The sequence below is a fragment of the Rhopalosiphum padi genome, chromosome 4, assembly GCF_020882245.1.
Source record: "Rhopalosiphum padi isolate XX-2018 chromosome 4, ASM2088224v1, whole genome shotgun sequence".
NCBI classification, from domain to species: Eukaryota; Metazoa; Arthropoda; class Insecta; order Hemiptera; family Aphididae; genus Rhopalosiphum; species Rhopalosiphum padi.
Genome location: NC_083600.1, coordinates 37,941,110 through 37,964,644, shown reverse-complemented (window position 1 = coordinate 37,964,644; position 23,535 = coordinate 37,941,110). Strand labels below are relative to the sequence as shown.

The 23,535-nt window shown below is 28.0% G+C and overlaps 1 protein-coding gene across 4 annotated transcripts in view; it reads left to right on the top strand.

Annotated features, from left to right (window-relative positions):
* Nucleotides 1-23,535, top strand: part of LOC132928856 (uncharacterized) — a 154,237-nt gene that overhangs the window by 19,523 nt on the left and 111,179 nt on the right. For 2 of the 4 annotated variants that reach the window (XM_060993775.1, XM_060993773.1), the window contains exon 2: nt 15,422-15,472. The exons of 1 other annotated variant lie outside the window; for it this stretch is intronic. The gene's annotated coding sequence lies outside the window, so the exon portion shown is untranslated. Of the gene's footprint in view, nt 1-15,421; nt 15,473-21,155; nt 21,178-23,535 lie in introns of those variants that run through there. One more of the 4 variants, XM_060993777.1, reaches the window with a different exon arrangement.

Sequence of the window (23,535 nt, the reverse complement as noted above, 5' to 3'; positions counted from 1 at the left end):
AAATAAAAATAAAAGAGAATAAAAATATGATGTATACGCATATAGAGACGGAATGAGAGATGGACGATCGTGGTGGGGGTGGTATAAGAGGAGTGGTGGAAAAGAAACTACTCTCCAACACTAGGCGTTATAGACACGCGGTATTATATTTTATTCAGATGCAGCTCACGTCTTTGCATTTTTTTCCTTGGGGTACCTACTCGCTCTTTTCCCTTACTTCAACTACTACCTACCTACGTTCACTCTGTACACGCCGCCGGCGGCCGCGCGTGTTTACAATAATATGTGTAGTGAGCGTATAGTATATAGTATATACGGTATACGGTCCTGCCGCTATCGTATACTATTATACCCGTTGTACATACATACGTGAGTATATATATATATTATAATATGAACGCGTATTATACGGTCGCCACTTAAGAGATTTCTCGATTGCTTTTTCGCGCAACATAAATTCCACGCGAAAACGAAACGGCAAACTGCATACACGGATGCGCGGAAAACAAACAAGAAAATATAATCATGACCGGTCCCACCCGCTCGCTAACCCATGCCGAATGCTGATACCCCATTTTTGGGTCTTGTAACGACCTGCGATGCGCTTACATAATATGTGTATACATTATGTGCAAGCACCGCCTTTGCCTTTGCCTTTGTATTGACGTGAAAATATATTATAACGCGTATTCCCGGTAGACCAGAGCAGATCCCGCGCACAGACGTACCGATTTATCCGTGAGGTTTTTTTTTTTTTAATGTTTTATAATTATACTAAAACGAACACACATACGCGTTCAGATAATATAACCTGCGGTATGATAACGATACAAAAAACTCGGTATAATATGTCAGCAATTTATCAGCTAAACAGTTTCGCTGGTGCGACTGGTGAAGGTCACTAGATGATTTATAATTTCTAAGAAAAATAATATTTTCAATTGATCCAAATAAGAGCTGCAACTGTTTTAAAGTTACTTTTATTATAACGAAAATAGCTGTGACCAGCAGCAAAAACTTAGACTAAATTGAAAATTCACAGTAGGTTACAACATGTACTTATAGTCAATAATATAATTACTAATGAGTCAGTTGAGGGCGGTATCATTGTTAAAGCATATTATTTTTTGTATTACGCGCAGTTGCCCGTAAGTTGAGTATTTCTTGTCGCCGTAATAATGCTGTATTATAATCGTGCCATGTTCAGTTTTCTCAGTAATCCAACATTTTTCTTTTGTTTAAAGTTAAAAAAAATAAAAAAAAATGAATTTCCCACCGCAGTTAATTATTTCTTAGAATATCGGAAATTTTTAAATAAACTTATTAAAATAACAACAATAATGATATGCGCTAAATATTATTCCACTATTTTCAAGTATTTTAAAATATTTCTTATTTTACTTTTAAAATAAATTATGTTATTTAAATTGTTTATAAATTTTAATCAAGATTACTAATAATCCATCTATTTTTTTTTAATTGTCCAACTAAAGAAAAAATTGTAGTATTATAATAGTGTCTCACATAAATGGATTAATTGAGCAGCGTTCGATGTTTTTCCGCCAAACATTATTCAAGTCACTCTATTATATTACGAGAGAGTGACATAATGATTATAAATTATTTTGAGAAAATACATTGGACGCATGAAATTTCGAATGGCATGACCGTTAAGGGTTAATAAATCGCAGGTTAGATCGTTTTCTGATAACTTAGAAAAACGACTTCTCTACAAAAACTGAGCCAAATTAACTTTATTTATGTTTACTACTCCCGATATAACAGGATCAAACAAGTATAACTGTGTACTGGCCGTTTCTACTTTCTTATCGTTGGTGAAAAAATATCATTGTTAACTGCTACCGATATATACATTTTTGAAATTACGGTTATTTTTCTAATCAGAATTTATAACAATTATATTTATTATAAAAATTCTCACTCGTTATTATTAAGCAAAAGTAAAAATAAATTCAAATAGAAACTTACTTTAAAGCTAAGTACTAGATGGCTGTACGTTATATGTAGTAAATTGTAAAATGAGTTTAATTTAATAAACACAAATATTTTTTAACGTTAATTGATTAATCATATTTTCGACACACTTGGTAGTTGGGTTATTTAGGGTGCGTGAGTCTATGGTAGACACACTTGCGAAATACATACTCGATCAAACATCCTTTGATGTTCATCACAATTTTAACAACGTTTATTGGATTGGCTGTGCCACTAACATACGACTCATAAACATCGAACACACTTTTGCATTATAATAAATTACGTTACACGTTTGAGTAAAAAATTCAAAATGTGTGTCATCGGTTCGTTTATGAACTACAGTCCTTACTACTTGGTATTAATATATTATGCGCTTTGCTAAAAATCATCATACAGCGTACTATGCGATTATTTTACAAAGGTTTTCATAGGTTTCCCCGAACTCTTTCATATATTATATTATTATAACAGTATACGTAAATGCAATAAATTATAATTTTTAATGAACGTTCATATGGAACTGCATATTACAAGAAAGTTTAGTGAACTATATAATATAGCCATATAGGCGACATAGTATATCTACCTTGTATATACTCGGGAAGCTGATGCCATGCCTTGTCATCCGCTGAAGGTGATTAAGTCTTGTCTTACCATTGCGCAACACTGTAATAATATGTACACACGAACTGTGACGAAAAACGATTGGTAGTAATATGTAGGTGCAAAGTATCACGAAATATTATCGCACACTGTACAACACCATACGAAATATACACACAAAAATTAAGTTGAAAAAAGGTTCTTGAAAATATGTGATTACAAATGGAATGGTAGATACAATCGCGTATAAAACGGCCGTTATGATTTTTCGTAAGAACAAATATCCAATGAAAATATATAGTATTTTATGAGAATGATTAACACTAACAGAAAATATCATGGTTTCCTACTAAACGAGAGTATAATAATTATTATACCATACAAAATATGGTCATCTATAGGTCATGGTTAATAATGTATAGATTTAGAACCTCTTTAGTTAATCGAACATGTCAGCCAATAAATTCCAAAGTGATATTATATAAAACCACGGTAAGCTCTGCTGAGGCGACCACTACTGCGGTAATATCAATGTTTACTATTTAAACCATATACTATTTTACTATATGGTTTATACTCGCTGCAGGTGATCATTGTATTTTGTTATTATGTTTGTTAAAACGTTTTCTGTGCGTCCGATTTTCGATTTAACTGTTTTCGGAATTGCCATAGTGAGAACGTAGGCAGGTATGAATATTATAATAGTGTTGTTCGGTGTGGTGAAATATCAGCCGTGAATCTTGACAAACCGTTTTCGCGCCATCGTCTGAATATTAACAGTTAAGTAAGTATTTATAATATTATAATGTTGAGAAGGGCAACACAATTTTGATGAAATGAATAAATTTCGATCGAGGATCCTATTATCCTAATATTATCATATTCGACACATTGTACCCGTTTACTGAGAATAACGATAGAAACGACTAGTAAAAGTATCATGCATATCAGGTATCGACAATATTATTTACATGTTAATACTAAATATCAACAATTTCTTACGATTCTACGTCAATTTATTATTTAAAAATTATAAATACATGCATTTACGTATAATATATTAATATGATGTATAGGTTTTGAAAAACCAAATAAAGCCTTGGTAAAAAAAAAAAATTAAAACTCGGTGAAAAATAAATATTAAGTTTTACTTTTCAATTAGTTTTCATATTCATTGTCACTTCGTATTATCAATATCTTTATAATAAACAGATAATCAATGGTCATATTTCTTAAGTAACTATTTAAATAAGGTAGTTTGGTGCTTACTTATTTTGTGTTGTTGTGTTTAAAAATATAAAAATACTTAAAAAAATGTATAATAATTAAATAAATAATAACTATGAAAAAAAAAATTAACGTTGGGTTCTATGACTGGATGATCTCTCTCCTCGTGTATTTCATTGTGTATTCTTTTCATTTTCTTATTTGCTTATTATAAGTTGTAGCATAGATTGTAAATATTCTTTTTGAATAAAAAAAATATATAATAATCTTTTATGTCTGTTGACTTTTTCTTCGCTCAATTTATAAATATTTTATCATTATAAATATATTTATATATATAAAAAATACTTATGTTAAAATACTAAGTATAAAAATTCCCGGTCTTAACAGTTAACTTAATAATTGATGATAAGGATTATCTACAGTGGTGGTCAAACGGGGGATATGGGGGGATATATCACTCCCGTGACTTTATTTCTTCAATATTTATAACAATTAAATTTATGTGTGTTGTACTATAATGTTAATGTATTAAATGTAGTTTTATTTTTTTCTCAAAACAACGCTTATGAGCGTATACATATTATTATTATCTAAAGTCTAAACTTATTTTAGAATTCTAGAAACTAGGCTGTTATTATTATTAATATTTAGTTGCTTATACATAATATACGGGAATTTCCCCGCTGGATGATCATGAATATCCAATAACAACACACTTTTCACTTGTTATAAATAAGTACTAATTTACCTTAATTTAAAAAATTGATATTAGTTATAAGTAGTACATATTAAAAAATCAACCACCTTCCTCCCTATTACAAAATCATTTGACCTCCACTGATTACCTATCAATAAAAATAATCTTATAAATACGATTATTATATTGTATGAACAATATTGTATGGTATGTTTTACAATTTTTAATTTTTTTTCCAACTGAATCAAATACTCATAATCCTGAAAAAATTAATGAATTTATTTAAATAGTCATGGCATAGAAGTAATTCATGTGCACTAGATTAACCACAGGCGGTACTATACCGTATATTGCATAATATGAAACTGTTATTTTTTTCCTCTTCTAAGGACGCAACAAAAACGTCCATGCAGTGAACTTCGTTTCGTCCAATAACTGCCAGAAGTCTAACAGTATATACACAATATGTATACGTCATTACAATATATGCGTATAAACATATAGTATATATAAGTATATGTGTGTGTGTGTATTATACATACAATATACAATGTATATTATACATATATGTGACGTCTCGCAGGATTGCACTGCATCAGTACGCGAGCAAATAACCCATTAATCATCTGCCAGAGCGCTCATTAGAGTCACAAAGTTATATACGCACGCGCCATCGCCTCGAGTTAAGGATTTTACGTGGTAAACCGTCATCGTCATCGTCGTCTTCGTCGACACACTCCTGTTTGTCGCTATGCATATTATTATTTTACGTCTGGCGATCGTCTTAGCGGCGGTTACTACATCACATCTCTCATCCAAAATTAAATTTCTCTTTACCTATAATAATACTTTAAAATATTACAATAATATTATATAGTTATTTTGTTAAAAAAAAATAGTAATGATACAGATATCAACCATAGATACATGGATATAATAGTTTCAACATAATTATACTCAGTTATATTTCATTAAAATATCACTAGATTATTAAATATTTAACAAAGTGTACTAAGGTCCAATTTCTTACGATTCTACGTCAATTTAAAGTGATCATTTTAAGACCCCCATAGTTACGATGCAAATGTGTATTCGTCACGTTATCATCGTCGATCATCATTGGACCCAGAGGTACCGTATACATAAATACGTGGTTTTAGGTCGCAACTTGTCGTATGATTCCCTATACAGTAGGTACTCTGTAGAAGTGTGGATTGTCGCTCTGCAAACGCTGTCTACACAACGAAACGCGGTACTGCCGGTGTCGGCGTATTATAGTATCAAAATATTGTATAACATAATAATATCGATATCACACGACGTCGGGACAAACCCAGCCGTGCACACACGCACGATTACTATACTTGAACACCGCATATTCGGTCAAAGGGCTTTTCTTCTCGCCCGAGGGCGAAAATCTCGGTAGAGGAACACGTGAGACAGATCGAAAACCGCGATACGAGCGTGAATTACGATTGCGGTACGACAGCACTATCGGACTCACGGGGAATTGTATCATGATATTATCGACGACCCGACATCTTTGTTACTATACGCTTTCGTACTGACTTCGCGAAAACTTACCCGCGCGTGCTGCGGTTTTGCTCGAGTTTCGGCGTTCGTCGAAATATAATATAATAAAATCTGCACCATATTCGAGGTTAGGTTTTATTCCAACATAGCTCGCGTGTCAGATTACCCGTTGGTAAAGAACAATAATAACGTATATTATAATATTATTGTATATTATATAAAAGCATAAATTTGGGCGCGTCGATCGTCAACCCTCGTATATGAGCAGGTTTCGGGTTTTTGAAACATGTTATTCTCTTTGAAGTTATACATGTTTGGAAAACCGCATACGATAGTCGGATATTGTACATCGTAATATGAGTCTGCCAATACACACCCTATATGAGAGTAGCGTACACATTATCTAAATTGAATATTTTATATAAAAGCGGAGAACGAGACATGTAAGTAAATCTAATCAACGTGAAGGTTTAATGCTATTTATTGGATTTATTTGAAGTCGTGGTATCATTTTGAATTACACGACGAACAAATGATACATTTCGATGTAGATATACCCACGGCGTATTGCTTTCGTTACGTTATTAATAGTAATATACGATTTTTTTTTTCATAACTAATTTAAAATAAATGTATTTTATTTAATTTTTTTTATATTTTTATTTATTTATTTATTTATTTATATAATATATTATAATTTTTTGTGAAGTGCTTTCAATATTTGCATTCATCGAATAAACATATGATTTGTATATGCAATTTTTTACACATTTGTGATAAATAATTGATATATTATTTTAAGCAAACAATTTACTCATCGTAAATAATGGATTTTACAAATAACTACCTAACTATATCACGAATTAAACAGTATATTTTAACTTAATTGTTTAAAAAGTATCTATTAATTTATTTTCCATTTATTAAGAAAAATGTCCTAGTTTATTTTATCATGATTTAATAAACTTGTTAAAAGTTTTAATAAATTAAACAAACAAATTTATAAATTCGTTCAAAAAAACGAATAGATTAATTTGATACAAAGTTTAAATATTACATAGTAATTTTTTTTATATATATAAAAATCTTGGTTGCATTTTATGAGAAAATTTTTTAAGAAAACTGTAAATAAGTCGTCACCTCGATGACGTTTGTTAGCGAGGAAATTCATAGTTTATTTTTTCTGTAGAAGTTTTTCGTTTAAAACAAGTTTTAGAATAAATGATTGCGCAAACTCAACGTATTCAGTCATAAAAGTTTTTTTCACACGCGACACAAAAATAAAATAATAATACCGTGAGGTTACTTTTTTTTTCTTAAAAATAAAATAATATAGAACAAAACAAAACAATACTAGCTTTGCAAAGACAACTATACTCAGTACTCACTCATCTCATAACCACGTTCCACAATAACTGTATGTTACAACTCACAAGTATACGTCGTTACTTCTTAATTTTTTTTTTTTATAATATAAATCTCAAATTTTATCTCACCAGATCTTGTACTTCTAGCAAAAAAATATTTTTAATAGATATGGCTAACACCGATCAGTTATGGCTTAAAATTGTATTAATTTTGTTTTTTTAAACAGTTTAAATGTTATCATGTGTTGTGTACTCATTTTATGTTTTGCGAATGCGACATAATTATACAAATAATAATACTAATGATTTCAATAACTAAATAATTAAACAAAGAATACTATTTACTTACTAATTTTATTAATAAGTAATTAAGTATAAACTGCATTGCCTAATGTATGAGTTGTTTGTTAAACGTTCGATTTAATCTACCCATCACACATTATATGTATTTACATTCGGCTTACAACGATATAATATTTACGTTTCACTGTTGACATCGGTATTAAAAGGCGTTGCATTACGACGCTAAAAGATGCATACAATACACTCCTTTCTATGTGTTCGAAAACATTCGTAAACCGACTGGTGTGCGGTGTACTAAGCAAATGCACATTATATACACCTACGCCGAGTTGTTTATATCTTATTATCGTTATTTTCATTATTATTATTATTATTATTATTATTATGTATAGTGAAAACGTTATAAGGGATAACGATTCCGAGGGCAGCTCTAGCTTTGCGGACCTCGACACAAAGAATGCTAATTGTCTACCAATAAACGCTCGGAACACGAAATATAGTGATAATCCCTTAATCCCTGAAACGTGCTGAAGTTCTGCAGATAGCGTTTTCATCCTACCCCTCCCTCTAACCAACTCACAAATCCCATACCGCTAAAGGTGTGCCCCATACTACACCACCTACATACACATATATGTTGGTATTGTTGTGTATTATAATTTAAGTACCTACATATAATGATACATAGTATGATATTATGTTTATATATTTTGTTAACTACTATCGCTGCCGTCTTGGCCATAGTTGACCATGGATTTGAACTCACCCCCCCCCCCCCCGGACTCAACCCCGTCATTACGATTGAGTGTGGCCGAACTGCGTTTACGGCGCTGACATTACGTGCCTATTATCTTCTGCTAATGGTTGTTGTTTATTTTTCAAATAAATATTTATATTATTTTAAAGCGTGAAACAATATTTGCGGTTAAATGGGATTAACGTTGTAAAAACAAATTGTTTGATACTACAGTAGTGCTATTATGGTTATTGTAAAATCGATGCGTTACGAGAATACGTTTCATAAATACTCACCGGAAAAATCGTTTCAGGTGATTTAGTTTGACTGAAATTGGCTTCAAAAAATTAAAGTATACAATAACGAAACGAATTTGTAGGTAAAAAAATAATACATCACCGTGATAAAATCTTTTATTTTATTCTCATCTATAATATTATTATGATCATTACATATGCGTGTATTGTAAGGTAAAATGTGATAAAGATCACTAAGCAATATTTTTACCAGATATAATATAATTGTTTTCATTGGCACTTATATTATCTTATGTTAAATTAGATTAGGTTAGAATAAGTCTGTATGTTATTTAGAAAGTTTATTGTACTTAGTGTGCAGTATTTTCTTCCATACTCCGAGCTGAATCCTAGACAAATCAAAAACAAATGTACATATACGTATTGGTTTTGAGGAGCCTGTTTTCCAATTATTATAAGGGAATTTTTTGATATAATAAAGCAAGGGTGGAATAATTAACGGCTATTGTTTGATTTATAAAATAAAAATGTATTTATTATTATTATTAATTTTAAAATGTTAGTATACATTTTAAAAAATTAATCAAAATATAAAAACATGTAGGTACCTTTTTATAAGAAAATTGGCTCTTGTTATCATAGTATTTATCCACGTGGCTCGTGAAAATATTCATGTTGGCCACCACTAAAATATAATTATTAATTTATATTAAATACTCAATTAAAAACGCTTGCCAAGTCAGAGATCGGCATGTAGACTTTCTTGATTTTCAATTTTTCGAAATTTATTAATTGTATGCAATGTGTATGTATAATGTATTTTATTTTCATTTTCATTTAGTGAGATAGATCTCTGAAACCGAAGAGCGGATTTTGTTGTTTGGAATATTTTTAGATTCACATTAGCTAGGAGAAGTGTAGTGAAGATTTTCAGAACTTTATCTTTTATAGTTAATTTATTACAAAGCTTCAAAAAAAATTAAAACACATTTTATTTGGCGTTTTTTATATTTTTCAGCTTTATAGCTTTGTAGTGAGCTAATGATTGTAGATAAAGTTCTGGAAAATCTTCACAGCACTTCTCCTAGCCAATGTGAATCTAACAAGACCCCAAATAACAAAATCCGTTCTCCAGTTTCGGTAATCTACAACGCTAAATGAAAATCTAGCTAAAAATACCTTTTTTTTTAACTGTAAAAAATCAAATAATTTTTTTTTTAAATTTTTAATCTCACATTTTGTACCAACTTAAAAATCCCTTTTTAATGAGCTATCAACCAACTTTTTAGCTATAATAGTTTTGGAAAAAAGTTAAAAATAGAAATTTTGGGACTGTTCACGCCGACGCTTTTGTTGATTCAAATCGTTATACCACTTGGGTGTGATATCGGATCTTTCTCATTAATATATTTTTATGCTAGAGCTAGTTTAATTATCCACCTACTCTTTACAACTGAGTTACATTTTTATCATTTTCCTACTTAACAAAAATTCTTGAAGTTTTCAGACTTCATTAATTTCAGTTGCCATACTTACTTGATTAAAAATAAAGAAAGTAAAAATATTAGAATTCTTCATGTAAATTTATTTTACCACTGAAATACACAATTTATGCTAATAAATAATAAATCATATTTATTAGTTATAAATTTAAATCTAAATCAAATTAATAGAATATCCAAACAAATGCATAAATAATAACTTTTATTTTTAGATATTTATAATTATAAATAATATACGATAATTTTCAAAAATTGTATATTAAATATTAGATTGAAAAAAACTATTGTACCTAATACCTATATAGTATAATATTACATATTTACTTTAAATATTGTTATTTTTGATAATTCAACCTTTTAATTTGCAGTATAATAATTTATTTAATTGTGTATTTTATACATTCATGTTTGAATTAATTTGTATGGCCTAAGTACTAACATCATACATATTAAATTAATTCACTATGGAGAAACAGCATTAATAAACTATTTGACCAACTAAGCTACAATAATTTTTATAAAGTATGTTAGTTAGGTATTAGAATATTATTAATTTTAAAATCCAGCTATAAGAAATTATTATAGAAATCACTATATTATTATTATTAATTACTCGATAAGCTATTAAATTGAAAATTATGTTTGCAAGATCATTTACTGATTGGTATCTTAATTCCCGATGATAAAATAATAATATCGATACTTTAAAATTGATTAAACTCTAGAAATGGTTGCAGCTAGCATTTATGTATAATATTTGAGTTTTAATGCTTTATTCGCATGAAAATTAAGTAAATGTTACAATCCTTATCTTTTATTTTTAATAAAAGCACCAAACTACTTGATCTATTATTCTATGAAGTTTTTGCTTTGTTTCGTTTATTTATTTATTTTTTTAACTTATTCGTCCGAAATCCTTTCAATTACACACCACACTTGGTTACAATATTTTATCAGGTGATTAGCTTTTTTTAAATTTAAATTTTGATGGAAATATTAATGGTATATAACTTGAAATTTGAAATTGTTTTTAACTTTAAAAGTATTAGACAATACAAAAAATTTGATCATGGACACGTTAATAATCATTAAAATATATTTCTATTCTAAGCCCATACTTAAGAAAATTTAATATAAAAAATAGGTTTATGGGACTTGTCGTACATAACTACGCTTTTAATATTTTACTTTTTCAATTGTATTTTCAATTGTCTACTTTACCAAGAATAAAATACAATTATGTTGAATTAAACACAGCGTTTTGAAAATTAATGGTATGAGAGTTTATGTATGAGATTATTACATGCATAAATGTCACAAAGTGTAGTAGTTTATGAATACAGTAAACGCCGCTTATAAGACTCACTTTGGGACCAGCACAAAGTGAGTCTTATTACCGAATGAATCTTATAAGGAAAAAAATTGTTCAATTGCATATTTATGAATTTTATTTTACTATATATTTTGCTTTAATTTTGATCTACTTTAATATTTATTACATACCTATTTTATACGATAATTGCAAACAATGTGAAATTCGATAAATTGGTTGTACATATACACATTATATTTATATAAAGCATGAATCAAAACCAGAAATAATCCAAAAATATGTAATTTTTGAAAACCAATTTATTTATAAATTTTAACCAACAATATTTATTTTTTAACATTTTTTTTTACGAAATTTACGTCTTATAAAAGAAGTGGGGAGTCTTATAACCGAATGTTTTATATAATGTATTTGGACACGTCCGGACCGTTCTAGACGATTTTGGGTCTAATAAGCGACTGAACCTTAAATCCGCGAGTCTTATTAGCGGCGTCTTCTATATATTGCTATTATAATATTGCAGTTTACTTATATATAAACATGAATGATTTATAATATTGTGTCAATATATTAATGGCCAATATTTTATTTCTGACTGTAATAAAACATATTATTCTAATAACGATTTCACAAAATGAATAAATCGAAAAATTCCGGTAGTTATATTTTTAAAGATGAAATATAACTTATAAACAAAACCTATTTATCAGAAAGATAAAAAAAGATATCATTTAATTTATTATTAAGTATTTAAAAAAAAATAATGTATTGAAGTTAAAATTATTTGTATTGTTTTTAAAGTAAAATAGATTTTTTATATTATTACATATTATTTATATTATTTTTTGGTCTGGCTCAAATAATTGTTACAGATTTTTGGTTTTATTGCAAAGAAGCAATTTATTTTCTATTCATATTATTTTTTTACATTTTCGCCTATCTATATTTAAAAACTATAACAGTTTTGATTGGAAAAATATTTTGTTTAAAATATACTAATTAAATAAATAACTCCAGGAAAACGATTTTTACAGTCAGAGTCTGCTATAACTCAGCTGATAGGAAATTAAGCAGTTAACAATGTTTTAGATAGAGGATTTTAGAAAATTAATCTTTTTTTTCTTCTATTTATCATCAACTTCGCCATATAATTGGTCAAACTGAAATGACAAGAAACCGCTCTATAAATGACATTGACATGGGGTCAATATATATTGTCATGTTCAATATAATATTATCATGTTCTTGGAGTTACATTACGAATATAAATTAATATCAAACTTTTGGATGTACCTATAAGTTATAAGTATATACTATATATATATAGTTATGTAATTTCTGTTAATTTACCGCTATTGTTCAATTATTATCAATGAAAATTAATTTGGTAGGTATGTACTACTAAAAAATTACATGTAGCCTATCTTTTTATAAGTAAATTGAATCATCGGCTCTAATTCGAGAATATTCTTGCGGTAGAATAATTATTATTTAAATAGAAATTATAAATAACGTTAGTTAGAAACGATAAACATATAGATATAAGGATTAAAAAACGTTTATTACTATTATTTTTTTTTTAAATATTTTTTCCTGTATTAATAATTGAGTATATAATAGTTAAAACTTAAGCAAAAACCGTTGATTTTTTTTTCTCAAATATCAATATTCTTTTCGTAAAGAATAAATTATTAAACGTTTATTTTTATAAGTAGAAATTTTATAAGTATAATGTATACTTTTTTGTTGTTGTTAAATGTGAGTTCTTATGAGATATATATTATATCATAGTATATATTCTATTCATACTAAAGCGTAAATATTTAATACTATCGTTGTTTACGGATGATCATGCATTCGTATACACAGTAGGTAGGTAATGAACTGTGGTAGAACAATATTCTGAACTCAAATATTACCTGTTTCACAGTTTTGAGCTTATAATAAAGAAACCTAAAAGTATATTATATTGTGTACCGTCATATAATATATCTTTACATATTATATCGCAGTCATAGTGCTTACTAATATGTTTTCTGTTTTATGTGCTCTATACATTTCTATTGTCATTAAACCATATAATTGTATCAACGTATTCTATATCATTATTAAAAATTAAACTAAGACATTTCAGTTTTAATATGTATTAAAACAGAATATAATCAAGAGAAAAGATATAAATAAGGAAAACTTTCAATTTCGTTTTTGGCAGCATGCACCTATATGGTTATATTGTCTGCGTATAACTAAAACATTGAGATAATTTTATTTGAAAAAAAAAATAAATTTAAAAGTTTATTTACACATAGATTAAAATGCTACGTAATTCCATTAAATGTGCTGTAAACATACCGCAGTGTATGCGTACTACATAGGTACTCTAGTGTGTGCAGACTTCACCCCAAAATTTGTAGATCATAATACACATGAATTAAGTACAAAGCACATTTTATTTTAATGAAAATTTGTATTTTATAAACTGCTTTTTCTATTGATAAATTCGATTAAAATCGTATTGGGAAAGTTAAAATGCATTGTAGGAAAGAAACTTGTATTAGTGAAATTTGTTCGTCAGCCACAAGGATAGGCATATAGATATTTTTATATTTATGAAGGATCATAGATTTAAAATTTATTTTTTGTATTAAATATCGTCCTGTTATATTTCAAATTTATATAAACATAATCATAATAATTTATAACTAGTGGTTAAAAATTTCATAAAAAATAAAATTATGAAATATTTTAGATTTTATAAATTAACAGATAACAGCTAGGTAGTATATATATAGTAATAATTATAAACGATCATGCGTATGAGTCATTATTTTTTTCATTATTTTAAAATAAATTTATATATTTGTTTTCTATGCTGTCGGTCTTCAGGTATAAATTGTATATAGTTAAAAATTATTTGTTACTCAGAGTATTTCCTTATAATAATAATAATAATATATACGTGAAGTATTAATTGTGATCAATGAGAGAGATTCTATATAATATGTATTATAGTAATTATTCAGCCCCGAGAAATATGCGAACGACAACTACGATATTGTTAATAATACATTTTACTTTACAGCTTTCCGGCTATGATATATATACTTAGTTTTATCGACAAATCTGTATACAACTTCATGCACACTGTATTAATATATTTCTCAGTTAGGTGGGTACATCAAAACACTCGAATAATACAATACATTATAAATCGACTATAGTATTGGAAAACACGAATAATGGCATCGTATACGCGGGGATGGCCGATTAGTATTATTCAAATGTAATTTTTCATATTATGCGGAACATCTCATTCTCGTTCATTCTCCCACGCATCAACTATCAGCACGTTTAATGGCCAGGTTCCAATTAAACGTCTCTGGAAAACCTTTGTTGGTGCAGATGACGCGGTTTTTATCATTATTGCAATAATCAATTGTCATAACTACCCCCAAAAATGTAGGTTGAAAATGTAGGCCTACGAAAATATCGCATATTATTATTATTTCAATGGGTGTTTTTAGGAACGACAAAAAAAGAGAATTTTACATAGAATATTATGCACCTTTAAGTCAGGCAAGTGTAGTATCGGGCAATTAAATGTCGGGAAAATGTACTGATCCCCTTTAAGTCATATCATAATAATTATTATTTACAATAATATTAGTATAGCCACTGTCAGTCATGCGGTCGCTGACACTGTAACACATGTTGAGTCATAGTATTGAATGTGTATATGGCGTATAGATGATATAATATATGTATTACAAACTATTATCTATGGTATATAGTTTCTCTTTTGCACATCCATCGTTATATTGATACCAAATTGTATTTTTATTGGCATTTTTTATTGTTATAGTCGAATGTTATTGCTGTCACGAACGTTCATAAATTAAGAGACATATATAAGGTATGTACATTTATTTCTAATTAATAAAGTATGTTGACTAGATAAGTATACATATTAGTGTCCTGACCATATTATGTTACTGATAGTGTCAGTAATATGAGATATATAGTTTCCAAAAAGTAATAAATAGAGTAGTTTAGATATTATATGAATAGATTTATATATATACTATTGTCTATTGACCAAATTAAAACAGATCGATATATTTTATTTATACTACAACACTATATAAGATATAGGAAACATGATATTTCCGTTTGATTATTTATACTTTTTTTTTTAATAATAAAAATATACCAGTATAAAATCACAAATTACTATAAAGTATGAACTGAAGTAGCTAAAATATAGATGCTAAATATAATAAATACATTTTTTTAAAACATAGAATATATTAAATATGAATGTACTATGAATGTACAATAAGTATGAGGGTTAGTAGAATAATTAAAATACATGTTCAGTTGATGGAGAAACCATCTAGCGACAGTACTTCGATAATATAATATATTAAACTAAAATGATAAAATTTAAAATAATGCGTTTTAAAAATAATTATTATGTTTCATATCCAAGTACAAAATATGATAAACTATCAACATATTGGACATAATATAAATTCTGATAAGTAGCTAGGTAATGAAAGCTAACAAATGAAGTATTACGCACATAATTTTATAATTAACCAATAAAGCAGCAGCAGACAGTATCTTTAAAATTGTATTTAAGGCTTCAATCAACCATAACCCCCCCTGATTTGTTATTATTATTATTATTTTCACTGACAATTTGCTATTGTTTTATAACCCGTCCACAACAACACCCTTGTCGACGCTGATAATGGTACCACGACTGTCATGTCTCTCGATATTTTACGATAACTGTTTGCACAATATGATATTATCTATTATGTATTTATGTATATATTATACATATTTGAATCGCACTAAATCGATTTGTTCTTTATTTGCCGTTAAAACTGCCACAGCTCATCGACACGGTAAAACCGATGGGAAATTAAAATTTAACCACAACAATTATATCTCGTTTACCATCATCGCCGATTACGTTGAAATGAATCATAATATTGTGCGTTTGGATATGTATTATTATTATTGTTACGCAAATATTTACCCGCGTCGAAACACTCGTTACGCACATTAGTTTTTGTGCACGTTCAAATCGTGTTCTCAGAATTTTAGTTCAGTACGATGAATTAATCGACAATTTGGTATTAACATTTATTTATCCACAAAAATTATTATCATCAATCAGTAGATATTATATCTAACAGAGTTCCAAATTGAAAGTCTATGTTAATCTATGTATAATAATTCTGATCCCAATCGAAATTTTATTTTATCCATTATTTGTAGTCATATTTTTTTCTTCTAGTGTAGAAAATATTATTATTTTTTCTCGCCGTAGGATGTACAAAAGTTTTATATTATGCAGTACCTCCGCAATATAATATATATTTTACAATATCGAACGCAGATTGTACTTTAATACGCACAGGTATTTTTTTTCCTTGAATCGCTGAGTATTTTTTGAGAAAACGGCGAACTGTTGAATAAATCGTAAGCAAGTAAAAGTCTTGACCACGAAAGTATTTTTCAATTACTTTTTTTCAAAGCTTTTGGATATAAATAGACACCGACAAGAAACTGATCATAAATAATATATCATTTTATCTATGTATGTGTTACTATAAGAATTATGTATTAAAAATATTTTGAATATTTTCAAAACATATTTTGAAAATAAAAATATTTTATAAACACAGTTTTTGTTATTTTAATTTTAATACATTGTAGTGGGTGGTATTTTAAAAGTTCATACGACAACGCATACGTATGTTTATAAATTGTAAAACATTTTATGACTCGCTTATAATAATATTATGTATTATTACAATTTATTTTGTTTTTTCTGTTTTTAGAATAGACTGAAATGAATAAAAATTATTACTCTCATCACAAATACTTATCATACCAAAATATTATTTTAATTGTGTTTGGGAAACACAATCAAATTGAAATATGTTTCTATAATATTTAGTCAATTTATTTTTTTATCGACCCTTTCTTTCGTGACAAAAAATATTTATCATGTTATAATATTATAAGCCTATAACTATAATATGTAACTATGGTTTGCAGTATACGTAGAATTGTATAGCCAGTGCAAATAATTTATCTGTTTTTGACAAAATATACACTATGTATCCCTTGGCACAATTAACTTTTGTACTGCTGCTGTAGTAGTGTTATGTATTCGAAAGGTTCGTGACCTTTTTAAAGGGTGAACGATAAAAATATAATTTAAAAGAATAATCGTGTACACAATAATATATACTATATATTATACATAGTATAGTACAAGAGAGATGGAATTTATATATTATTATATATTTATATCAGCCGTATTGGTTTTTATATGAAAGCCGCTGAAGGTAAATAAAAAAAAAAAACAAATTATATGATATTGGACCTTTGAAAGTTTTGCCAGTCGTGCTGGTCGGTTGGCCACAATTGCCGCGTTGTATACTATTATCAGCTATTGTTCGACTTTTGGTGGACAATAAAAATCGGTTCCTATGTATACGTTCGCATTAGTCACACCCCGTGAATGTTTATAGATTATGATTTTCAGGACAAAAATAATATATTATAATTTATAATATCAGATTATTGTTTGTCATTATTTTATTATTTTCTGAAAATGAAAAATTCGATTTTTTTATTCAAACATATACACGTTAGGGGAGAATATTATTAACCACGATTTCTTTTGTTGTATAAACTATAACGTGGAGTATGCGCATACGCTAGATTCATTCCACTAATATTACGACCGCTGGTGTAAATTAAATCTATTTTTGTGATCAATTTCTATCACAGGTTTATATCATTTACCCGTTAGTATTTATCAAGACAAATATTTCATCGTACCTTCATTTCTGATGACAGATCCCGTCTTTAAAATTGTTTACCATAATATAATATAACTAATTCCTGATCTACAGTATTAATATTTAAAAACAAAACATGCTATAATATTATAATAAATTACTATTTAGAGTATAGATGGTAAATGGCGCTTTTTATGTTTTTACTACGTCCTTAACGACGAATACATAATGTTTAAACCGATTTATATAATCAAAATTTATAATAACTTTGTCAAAATGATGGTATAAACACCTTAATCCTTAATACTTAGGTTAGGTTAACTTAAAGTTAATTAACTACTTACGTAATTCATGAATAGTAAGTTATTACTAAGAATTGACTTGTATTTACGTATTATTTAGTTTTCTTTATAAATTATTGTTATAGTTCAAAATCAACATCTCAATATAATTCAATTAATAAAAAAAAATATCATACCCTGGTGAAATGCTGTCTATTTTTCTTATTCGTAATGAAATAGAATATGCACTTATCAGTTCACATAGTTTTTGAACTTTTGACTCAAATTTAATGATCAGTTTTTTTTTTTACTTTATTCAAATGAACGAATTTTCGTGAGCCAATAATCCTCAAATTGTTTGTTTGAAGTTATACACTTTAATTGGAAAGCCATTAAAAAAATGTAGAAAACTACGTTTGTATATTATTATTTCATCGAGTGTTCTGCCTCAAAAAAATAATCGTATTATTCTAAACCTATATAAATAGACATAAATTATTAGCGATTGATCTACGTGATTAATATTATATGTATGAAGTGGTGTGAATCTAAAATACTTACAATCGTTTTTATGGCACAAGAAAAGCCATATGTATTCAGAAAAGCTACGTAACAGCCGATACTATTCAACAAATAATAGCTATATCACACCTGAAAAGTCAAACAACGCGCGTCCAGATTACCATGCACCCGCTGTTTGAATGAGGTAGTAATTTAGTGGTAGTTGTAACAATAGCTAAAATACATTGAAAGTTTTAAATCGGTAGATCCTTGTCACTGTGGTCTGGGCTTACAGTTATTATCCAAAATGGTTGTTAAATTGACTGCCAAATTCGAACGAGATTTGGAGAGATATTGTGTCAATTTGTGTCGGAGTTACTTTAAAGGGGAGAATAACCGGTCAATTCCAGTAAGTTGTCTCTTACAATTTTACCCTTAATTTCTATATTATGCACATGCGATATCATAATTTAACAGAATTAATAGTGTTCATCACATTGTGACTGAAATATTTGTTTAGTAATTTGCTCCAATCACATTTAAGTTATAATACAATTATTAGGCAATATATACAAGTTGGCATCCGGTTATAATGATTAATAATTTTTCAATTTCAATTGTATTACACAATAACACAATTATTTATTTTTATATTTTTTAAGCTGTATAATATCTATAATAAATATTTTTCACGTTATAAACATTAATAAAAATATATAATTTAAAATTCATATGTATGTTTTACATATTACATGTAGGTACATTACATAGTTATTTATTGAAGCTTACCAAATCCCGTGATTTTTCAGAATAGTGAAAGCTATGTAATTATCCCGCGGGTATCCTAAATGGCTTTCATAGTTTGTATTATATATTATAATATTATTTTCAAGTTTCATAATTAAAGTTTTTTATCGCTCGTAATAGCTGTAATGGACACTTTAACTACGTCCAAAAATAATTCGTATATTCTTGTACCTGCTCTGAAATTACGGCCACTATATTTTACTCTTTTTACAGCATGTAATCTTTGGGGAACGATTTTCAATTTTTCCCCTTCGTCGCAATTTACATTTACCAGAGTTGTGCCTACACGTTCTACACAGTATATTTTGCACCACGTAACATTTTAGTCTCGTTTAAATCAGTGAGTTTAATGTTATACGCAAATCACGGTCCACCCCATCTTAATGATATCCGTTCCGTTTTATGTATAGGTTGGATACTTTCAATTATTCTTCTATTTTCTGTACCTACATAAAATCGAATTTCTGTTTTTAAATCACGGTACTCAAAAAGTTTTTTTTTAATCACGACTTCTAAATCGTGAAACAGCAATTATTATTACTATAAAAGTCCGTATAACTTTACAATATATATTATTTATCGATTATCATTTTTCTGTGAAGCTGTGTGTAAATTAGTTTTATAATCAGATTCTTACTATAAACTCAAAAATATCAATTGATATCAGTTTTTTTTTGACAATTAAAATATACTTCGAACATTTCTAAGATATTATAAAAAAATGTCATTATTTCTATTGTAGTTGGTACATTTAACAAATACGTTGGTAGCACTGGGCACGGATGCAGAGGAAACGCAAAAAAACAAAAGGCGTAAAGAAAAAAGCTTCTTGTTTTCGTCAAGTTTTTTATATCTGTCGTATTCTTTTTTCACAGCGTAGCCGTGTGTATATATATACATTTCTCTCCACACACTTATATAAATGAGACTATAATAAGTTTATGAGATTAATGTTTATTTATACTTCTAACAAAAAGTCTGTTTCTCAAAATCGTTTTAATTCATACTTAGAGTACATACTTAGGTGACGATATTGTATAATAACGTCTATCATTAACTTGTATGAATTAGCTTCATCTGCTATAGTTCTAACACAATAATTATCAAAATAATCATAGCGGAGACAAGTAAATCGATCGTCGTTTTCGTAAATTATTATAGTATTGGTATGACAGCGGCTGGTCCTTTGTCACGACGGTTTGGTATGTACGATTACTTTTATTATTTTAATCGTTATACTCGTAATGATTTATGAACGGTGATAATAACAATAACCGGGAAACTAATAAACTTCAAGTTCAATCACGTTCCAACAACAATTTGTGTGTAACCATACAACACATGATTGACGGTGTGTATTTCTATTCGATTATCACGACTGCAAGTGAAATGAAAACGTAATAATATTTTAAGCAATAGTTTTTCACTACGGTGAAACGCATTGTTATTATGATTAATGGTGTTAAGACATTTAATATTTACTACTATCGTATTGTAGTCATATTATGATACTTTTTTCATTAAATTTGTAAACTAAAGTGTCCACCTTTATATTGTATCTCCGTAGACATAACAAGCCCTAAAATGGGAAGGGGATGGTGTACAAATTGTGGATAAAATGTCGTCATTCATATAATATAAGTGTGATACAAACACACACAACACACACATACACACACACACACACACCCACACTTACACAAAAAATATATTATGCGTATACAAATACGTATCAATTTATTATGTTCAAATTCTTTTATTATTTTATACAACTTTTAATTCCCTAAAAACTACCCTGGGTATAATATCAATATTTGATTTAGAGTCTGGATATGAAGTTTTAGTTCTATCATTAGATCGATCACTAATTTATTTTTCTGATTTGATTTCTATATTTATTTTTATTTTTTTATCATACGATCATGTGGTAGAAAATATAGCCTTAACATTAACGTGGATTAATTGTTTTGGTATTTTAAAATAATAGTATATTATTTTTATATTTTCGGATTACTTTATATTATTATAATATATTGTGTAACCAAAATCCCTCCTTGTACCCTCGTAGTCACCGCTGATATACCTCAAATAAAAATAAAAAATTACCAATAATGTCAATATAACATTCTATTAATAGTCAAATTTAAATTTCCAATCGATTTTGTAAGCATAGCATAAACATACGGGTAATAAAGTTGTGCTCAAAAAGTTATATTTTACATTTGTTTAAGACCGTCCTCTCGGGCTTAGATTTATAATTATATATTATAATATGATCTGTTTAAAAATGTTAAAGGGACACGTATATTGTATATTATTTTCGAAATACTTTCGTTTATAATTATGTTGTATTAAATTTTCAATACTTTCGTATTGGATGATCACTATACTACAATATTTTAAGATTATTTCATGAACGTTTTACAAAATCCGTTTCAATGAATTGCAATTTTAATTCTCTGTATATTATGTGCTGTCTGGCAGCCGTACAGTAGTTGTTAACTAAAGTTAAATATAATAAATTGGACGCCACGCATATTACGTATAGGCTCTTGTATATAATTTGGCCGACGTGAGTAGTACTTTTTTGTGTGTGATACGAATCTACACGATCGCTGGGCGCTGCAGCGATAAGAAGCAGTGACTTCCTCCCCGGAGAAAATTATAGGGGTGGTGTTTGGGCCGACCAACCCATAGATTTTCGTGCAGCTATCAAACACTGTGGTAAATCATATATTATTCTAAAATACATTATATTTCCTAGTGTACATGCCCCATGTATGCCATTTGCATTATAATGACGAAATTATAATTAGATAAATATTGTTCGTTTTTATTTTTCTATACATTTTTGTATTCCGCGTATACAAATGACACAGTAAAGAAAACATAATTTCTTGTACACGTAAATATTATGATATACATTACAATTTTATAAATTAAAATACGTCTTGATATCATCGTAGTCGTTTCGATTTTGTAAATTTGATCTTAGGTCATAGGAATAATATTTTTCATTTACTTAAAATTTATGAATTTGAACCCAATAATGCGTAAATATATGCGATTTCCACGATGAGTGTATTATGATATTTCTCAGTATACAGTAATGCTATATTGTTTCGTTAAGTATTCACGCAACAGTCTATTCTCGGATATTTCATATTAAATAATAAGCGTTGTGTTAGAAACGAAGGTAATAATTTATGTTTTCCGATAAAATTGTTATTATTTTTAGACAGTTTTTGTCTTATTAATTGGTGATATGGAATATGTTGAAAAAGTTTTAAAAACAAAAACGAACTATCATGACTTAAAAATAATTGTTCACAAAATACTATTGGTTATCGATTTCCTTAAATGGCTTAAATTGATCCGATGCAAAATTGTTTTATTTTTTCAGCTGGCAGTCACCTAGAGTGTTATCGATACATATTTTGTTTTTCCGTTGTTCGTACAACCGATTAAAACAAAATAAAATAAAAATATAAAAACATATATAAAAAAAAATTAATATATTTTTATTTTAATATATAAAATACAATACGACCGTTTTGTGT